Raw genomic sequence first — 8,782 nt, forward strand, 5'->3', positions numbered from 1 at the left:
ATTTCATGATTGCTTTCTCTATTTCTACAAGAAATGCCATTGGGATTTTGATTGGCATTGCATTAAACCTATAGAGAACTTTTGGTAATATCGCCATTTTGATGATGTTAGTTCTGCCTATCCATGAACAGGGTATATTTTTCCATCTTCTAAGATCTTCTTCTATTTCTCTGTTTAGGGTTCTGTAGTTTTCATTGTATAAGACTTTCACCTCTTTTGTTAGGTTGATTCCCAAGTATTTTATTTTTTTTGAAGATATTTTGAATGGAGTGGTTGTCCTCATTTCCATTTCAGAGGATTTGTCGCTGATATACAGGAATGCCTTTGATTTATGCGTGTTGATTTTATATCCTGCCACTTTGCTGAATTCATTTATTAGCTCTAATAGTTTCTTTGTAGACCCTTTTGGGTCTGCTAGGTATAGAATCATGTCATCTGCAAATAGTGATAATTTAAGTTCTTCTTTTCCTATTTTGATGCCTTTAATTTCTTTCGGCTGTCTAATTGCTCTGGCCAGTGTTTCGAGAACTATGTTGAACAGAAGTGGTGAGAGAGGGCATCCCTGTCTTGTTCCAGATTTTAGAGGGAATGCCTTCAATTTTTCTCCATTCAGAATGATGCTAGCCTGAGGCTTAGCATAGATTGCTTTTACAATATTGAGGTATGTTCCTGTTATCCCTAGTTTTTCTAGAGTTTTGAACATAAAGGGATGCTGTACTTTGTCGAATGCTTTTTCCGCATCTATCGAGATGATCATATGGTTCTTATTTTTAAGTCTATTGATGTGGTGAATAACATTTATTGATTTCCGTATATTGAACCAGCCTTGCATCCCAGGGATGAATCCTACTTGATCATGGTGCACAATTTTTTTGATATGTTTTTGTATCCGATTCGCCAGAATTTTATTGAGGATTTTTGCATCTAGGTTCATTAGAGATATTGGTCTGTAGTTTTCTTTCTTTGAAGTGTCTTTGTCTGGTTTAGGTATCAGGGTGATGTTGGCCTCGTAGAATGAATTTGGAAGTTCTCCCTCCTTTTCTATTTCCTGAAGTAGCTTGAAAAGTATTGGTATTAGTTCTTCTTTAAAGGTTTTGTAAAACTCTGCTGTATACCCATCTGGTCCTGGGCTTTTCTTAGTTGGTAGTCTTTTGATGGTTTCTTCTATTTCCTCAATTGATATTGGTCTGTTTAGGTTTTCTATATCCTCCTGACTCAATCTGGGCAGATCATATGACTTAAGAAATTTATCGATGCCTTCACTGTTTTTTAATTTATTGGAGTATAAGGATTCAAAATAGTTTTTGATTATCTTCTGTATTTCTGAAGTGTCTGTTGTGATATTGCCTTTTTCATCCCGTATGCTAGTAATTTGAGTTCTCTCTCTTCTTCTCTTTGCTAGCATGGCTAAGGGTCTGTCGATTTTGTTTATTTTTTCAAAGAACCAACTTTTAGTTTTGTCAATTTTTTCAATTGTTTCTTTTGTTTTGATTTCATTAATTTCAGCTCTGATTTTAATTATTTCTTGCCTTCTACTTCTTTTGGTGTTGTTTTGCTCTTCTTTTTCTAGGATTTTGAGATGAAGTATGAGATCATTTATTTGTTGGTTTTTCCTTTTTTTAAGGAATGAACTCCAAGCAATGAATTTTCCTCTTAGAACTGCTTTCAATGTGTCCCACAGATTCCGATATGTTGTGTCTGTGTTTTCATTTATCTCTAAGAATTTTTTAATTTCCTCCTTGATGTCTTCTATAACCCATTGATCATTCAGTAACCTATTGTTCATTCTCCAAGTGATGTATTCTTTTTCTTCCTTCTTTTATTGTTGATTTTCAGTTCCATTCCATTATGATCAGATAGGATGCATGGTATTATCTCTACTCCTTTGTATTGTCTAAGAGTTTCCCTGTGACATAATATATGATCTATTTTTGAGAAGGATCCATGTGCTACTGAGAAAAAAGTGTAACTGCTTGATGTTGGGTGGTATATTCTATATATGTCAATTAAGTCTAGGTTATTAATTGTGTTATTGAGATCTATAATTTCCTTATTCAACTTTTGTTTGGAAAATCTGTCCAGTGGTGAGAGAGGTGTGTTGAAGTCTCCCATGATTATTGTATGGTGGTCTATTAGACTCTTGAACTTGAGAAGAGTTTGTTTGATGAACATAGCTGCACCATTGTTTGGGGCATATATATTTATGATTGTTATGTCTTGTTGGTGTATGGTTCCCTTAAGCAGTATGTAGTGTCCCTCTTTATCCCTTTTGATTAACTTTGGCTTGAAATCTATTTTATTTGATATGAGTATGGACACTCCTGCTTGTTTCCGAAGTCCATATGAGTGATATGATTTTTCCCAACCTTTCACCTTCAGCCTATGTATGTCTTTTCCTATCAAATGCGTCTCCTGTAGGCAGCATATTGTTGGGTCTTGTTTTGTGATCCATTCTACTAGCCTGTGTCTCTTGATTGGTGAGTTTAAGCCATTACCATTTAGGGTTATTATTGAGATATGGGTTGTTCTTCCAGCCATATTTGTTTATTTATGTTACTAAACATGTTTTGTTTTCCTCTTTGATTATTTTTCCCCCCTTTACTGTCCTACCTCCCACTGTTGGTTTTCGTTGTTATTTTCCATTTCCTCTTCCTGTAATGTTTTGCCAAGGATGTTTAGAAGAGATGGTTTTCTAGCTGCAAATTCTTTTAACTTTTGTTTACCTTGGAAGGTTTTAATTTCATCTTCCATCCTGAAGCTTAATTTCGCTGGAAACACAATTCTTGGTTGGAACCCATTTTCTTTCAGTGTTTGAAATATGTTATTCCAGGATCTTCTAGCTTTCAGAGTCTGTGTTGAAAGATCAGCTGTTATCCTGATTGGTTTACCCCTAAATGTGATCTGCTACCTTTCTCTTGTAGCTTTTAAAATTCTCTCCTTATTCTGTATGTTGGGCATCTTCATTATAATGTGTCTAGGTGTGGGTCTCTTATGATTTTGCACATTCGGTGTCCTGTAGGCTTCTAGGATTTGGGATTCTGTCTCATTCTTCAAGTCTGGGAAGTTTTCTCGTATTATTTCATTGAATAGATTGCTCATTCCTTTGGTTTGAAACTCTGTCCCTTCCTGTATCTCAATGACTCTTAAATTTGGTCTCTTGATGTTATCCCATATTTCTTGGATGTTCTGCTCATGGTTTCTTAACAGTCTTGCTGAGCTGTCTATGTTCTTTTCAAGTTGAAATACTTTATCTTCATTGTCTGATGTTCTATCTTCTAAGTGTTCTACTCTGCTGGTAGTATTCTCCATTGAGTTTTTAAGTTGGTTTATTGCTTCCTGCATTTCTAGGATTTCTGTTTGTTTGTTTTTTATAACCTCTATCTCCCTGTATAGTTGATCTTTTGCTTCTTGGATTTGTTTATGTAATTCATTGTTGAAGTGATCTTTCATTGTCTGATTTTGCTGTCTGATGTCTTCCTTGAGACTCCAGATCATCTGAAGCATGTATATCCTGAATTCTTTATCTGACATTCCATCTGCTGCAGCTATTACCTCTTCTAACGTTGAGTTGACCTGCATTGCTTGTGGTCCTTTCTTTCCTTGTCTCTTCATAATGTTCGCATTCCTTTCTACTTGGTGAAACTGTTGTGCTATTGAATTTTCCCCCTATATATTTATATTGGTCTTGTATAGTTGCAAAGTCTCCCTCGCAGGCGCGGGCAGCGGCTCTGCCCCTCCTCCAATTGGGGCAATGTGCCTACCACGCCGGCAGGCCACTGGGCCTGCTCTGCCGGGCGGTAGCAGGTCCGCCTACCTTGCCAGCGCGGGCTGTGGCTCTGTCCCTCTGCGGGCTGCTAGGCTTGTTCTGTCAGTGGTCGCATTTCTGCCTACTTTGCAGGCGCAGGCAGCGGCACTGCCCCTCTTCAGGCCTCTGGGGCTGTTCTGCCAGTGGGTCGCAGGTCCGCCTACCTTGCAGGCGTGGGGGGCGGGGAGGCTCTACCCTTCCTCAGGCCACTGGGCCTGTTCTGTCTGTTGGTTGCAGGTCTGGCCTGTTCTGATGGTGTTCAGAGTTCCGTCTACCTTGCAGGCGCGGGGGGAAGGGGCGGCTCTGCCTCTCAGCAGGCCGCTGCTCCTCTTCTGCCGGTGGGTTGTAGGCCCGCCTACCTTGCAGGAGTGATTGGAAGCTCTGCCCCTCCACGGGCCACTGGGCCTTTTCTGTCGGTGGTCACAGTTCCGCCTACCTGGCAGGCGCGGGGGGTGGGGGGCGGCTCTGCCCCTCAGCAGGCCGCTGGGCCTGCTCTGTGGGTGGTCACAGTTCCCTCTACCTTGCCGGCGCAGGGGGAGGGGGCGGCTCTGCCTCTTAGCAGACCGCTGCTCCTCTTCTGCTGGTAGGTCGCAGGCCCGCCTACCTTGCAGCTATAACTTAAGATTTTAAAAGTTTACCAGCATTTCCACATTTGGTACATTTAGTAATTATTTTGTAAACATAATTAATCAATTTAGGTCAATAGATTTCAAACTTTAGAAGCATTATAGTATCTAGATACTTTGAGGTTTTCCCCAAAAGGTGAAATTACTTAATCTTTAAATACTATTACCTCTTTATTTTTGATGTTTTATCATTTCTTTCTTTTAATTTTAATGGTTTTCTTTAGTTGATTTTCTTTAGAAACCAAATACAGTTAAAATAAGCCTATGCTAAAACATCTTCCCCATCTTTTCATTGAGTGATCATTTCCTTTAAAACCCTTTTCAATAATGTTTTTTTGAACTTACTTCAGAAACATTTCACAAGCTAGTCTTTGGATTTATCATGAAACTTTTGTCTGTTTAATTATGTCATCCTTTCCTTGGGGTACATGATTTCTCTTATTTTCTCCCTGCTGTGGAGACTGTATATTCATTTGCCCATAAAATGACAACTAAAATAATACATCATCATTAAGGATGGACAAGTATTTTCAACCAGAATCAATGTCTCTGCTTCTATATCTTTGTCATTTTGGATTCTCTGCCAAGTAGCATGATCCTCACTGTTTAGGATGAGAGTCACTTAATATTCAATATGCTGAAGGCCAGAAATTCTGTCTTCTTTATCTTTATTTGGGCCACAATGTCATAAAAACCATCCTCGAGATTGCTGTCACACTACAAGCCTATCCACCCGATTATATCTTCCTCATACCAGTTTTAAAAATTAATATCTAAGGATGAATATGTTTGTATTCAGTAGCCAACTGTCTTGTGTTCTGGTCTTGAGTAAAATGCCCTTAGATTCTGATATAAATGATGGCAAGAATCTTATTTTCATTTATTCTAAGAAATCATGAGACTATGACTTTCCAAAACCAAGTTTCTTGCTGGATCTCCACTTTGAAATAGACACATACCAGTTATTTAAGCATAGTCCAATAGTGATATTTTATCTATGGACCCTTTTCTACTGTGACACATGTTTTCAAATGGAAATATTTTATGTAGTATATCAATAACATCACTTCAATGTGTGCAAATGTTCTTTTATAAAATTAACTGATATCTAAGTTAAAACTTATTTGAAAGTCTAGGTTACTTTTGTAAAAATATTTATGTGGTGTGTTCCTGTGTTGAAAAAAAAACTGCATCATCTTTATTTTTCAATGATATTTCAACTACTTGCTTTGTCATATTTCATATGAATTTGCTGTTTCCTTCTTGCCATTTCTTCTGTTTTTATATATTCAATTTATATAATTTTAAAATAATTTATTTTGAATTCAATTATTACTCAAATTTTAAAATATCGGTAATATATGATCTCATATTCATAAATTCAAGAAAACACCATGTGCTAAAATATTCTTATTTGAATAGAACACATTGTTTTTGATTGTACAAGTTGTTTTTCTTAAGGAACGGATAAAGAAAACATGACAGATGGAGGGTGGGTGGAGACCCTGTAGGCACAAGCTATCTGAGAAAGCTAGAAGGTATGCAGAGAAAATTTGGATAAAGTGGCAATTGATTGGATGATGTGTAGATGAAAAGACAAGTATTAAATCAGGAATTTGAATTCACTGTGGTGAAAACCAAATACAGTTTCTTGGCAATGAATTATTATTGATTTAAGAACTATTGAACCATGTTTTGCTATATGTAGATATTTATTTATAATTAATAACTATAGAGATGATTATCTAACATCTGTATTTCTTTTATACTCTAGCTTAACTAGTGAAGTTAATGAAAAATTGTGCAAAGAAATGTTGACAATGTCTTGATTATTGAAATACATTATTTATAAAAAGCATAGTTCTTGAGGTGTATGCCAAAAGAATATATAAAGATATATATGTAGATATTTATGTTTTTACATTTTATATCTTTATGTGTATACATATAAAATGTGTGTTATGTGTATGTATATACACATATTCACATGGAATTGAGATAAGGAAAATTATCTGGATATGTTTTTAAAATTTTGGTCTTCAATAAAATTAATCAGATATATCATTTTACTCTTAAGTTAATTAATACTCTTTATTATCTTGTTTATCCTATAAGGAGAAAAATATTTTATATAGCACAAAATAATTATATATATTAAATGAGATAATACATGTAACATTCTTGGCCAGTGGCTTACCTACTGTACATGACAATAAAATGTTCTTATTAATAAGAAGATATGAAAACAAAAATTAGTGCAGATAAATGTTAATTTAAAATACTTTATGCTGAATATTTTAATTTATATTAATTATTACCATAAAGTAAATTGTTTTAAATAATATAAACTCTTCCTCCATCTAGGAAAAAAAATTCTGATTATACATAATTTGACTATGAAAACATGGTTCTGTTACAGATTCTACTTTGCCACTTAATAATCATATAATATTAGGTAAATTATTTAAACTTCTATGTCTCAGATTCCTCAGGCATAGACGTAAGAGCCTAATTCATAGTTACTGAGAGTGTTAAACATCCTACTATACATAAAACATGTCCAAGAAGGAGTAAACATGCAATTTGTGTTATAATTTTAATGAACGTTATATTTTAGAACTATAGTTGAAAATTAATATTTATGTATTTTTCGAGCATAGTATATATATAAGAAGATAAAAGTGAATGTTCAGCATTAAGTAGGGTAGTTTTAAGTGTGGATTCATTGAAAATTAGATCATTTGCCCTGGAAAGTATTAGTATCAAGTAAATAAAAATAATTAAAAACACTCTAAAATTCACAAAAATTATTGTAAAGGAAAGCTTGAGTAGTGGAATTTAATAATCAATATTACTTTGTAGAATAAAACACCATTGATTTAAAATAGGATACCTAATGTTAGTATCATAAGTCTGAGGCACTGAGCATGTGCTCTAACTTCTATTATGGGAACACAAAATATGCCTTTTCTACAGATAAGCAGAAGAGAACAACTTATCTTCAGGTGTTTAAAATTCTTCAAGGTAATGCAAGGAAGTCAGTAATTTTAAGATGAAAATACTATTGTATAGTAATATGTTAAATATCTATTTGTTTTATCTAGTTTCATTCTGCAATTAATGTAACATGAAAGTAAATTTTTTATTAGTTAATTTTAAAAAGTAATGTAGATAAAGAGGCATAATATGTCAAAGTTCCCAATGAATACGGCACAAAGTAAACAGTTACTAAGGATGCAATGCAGTTAATTGAAAAATGATTATTTCCAAAGTGAAATAGAAGTTGAAAAAATACTACATACATATGTTTAAACTATTTGGGATGACTGCATTTTCTCTTTTAACCTTTACTATTCATGTGTTTTGAAGATTGGTATATAAAGTGTTCTTAATGCATTCCACTGTCAGGTATTTAAAAAATAAAATCAATTAAAAAATGTTCTAATAATCTGGGTAGATTGAGACATGGTTGTAGTCCCAACCACTTGGGGGGCTCATGCAGGAGGATCACATGAGACAAGGAATTAGAGGACAATTTGGGCAACATAGCAAGACCATCTCAAAACAAAAGAAACCAAAAGTTCTAGTAACTTGTTGAAAACCATAAACAAGTTTATGCCAAGATTTATTTGCTGCTAAACCCCATGTGCTATTTGTTAACACCCCCTCAAAAACAAAAAACAAAAGAAAAGAAAGAAAGAAACTGCTAAAACCTGTGGAAATATCTACATATTGGGCATAGCCTATGTTGGTAATCTTTTTGTCATTGTGACAAAATAATTGAGATAATCCATTATAAGTAGGAGAAGATTTATTTTGGCTTATGGTTTGACTTCATTGTCAGCCTACTCCATTGCTTCTGGGCATGATGAGGCAGTACCTCATGGTGGAATGGCATGGTGGTGCTAAGATGCTCACCTCATGATGCCTGAGAAGCAGAATGAGAGAAAGAAAGAAATATGGGTTCAGAATACAGTAGACACTAGTATTGCTGTATGTATATACGTGGCTATATAACCAATATGATCCTGCAACCTGTACACGTGGAAAAATGAGAATTCATACCCTATTTGAATCAAATGTATGATATGTCAAGATCATTGTATTGTAATGAGCAACTAATAAAAAAAAGAAAGGTGGGGTCAGGATAAAGTACACCCTTCTAGGGCATATCCTTAGTAACTCACTTTTACCAATGAGGCCCAACCTCCTATATTTTCCAATTCTACATTTCAATAATGCCATCAAATTATGAATCCATCAATGAATTAATACATTAATGAGGTTGAAGCCCTCACAATTCAATCACCTTCCTACAAGCCCCAAACACAGCTGCATTGTCAAGCTGAAA

Source organism: Marmota monax, unplaced genomic scaffold (genome assembly GCF_021218885.2).
Source record: "Marmota monax isolate L192 unplaced genomic scaffold, Marmota_monax_Labrador192_F-V1.1 WCK01_AAM20220418_F8-fsc00175, whole genome shotgun sequence".
Taxonomy (NCBI): Eukaryota; Metazoa; Chordata; class Mammalia; order Rodentia; family Sciuridae; genus Marmota; species Marmota monax.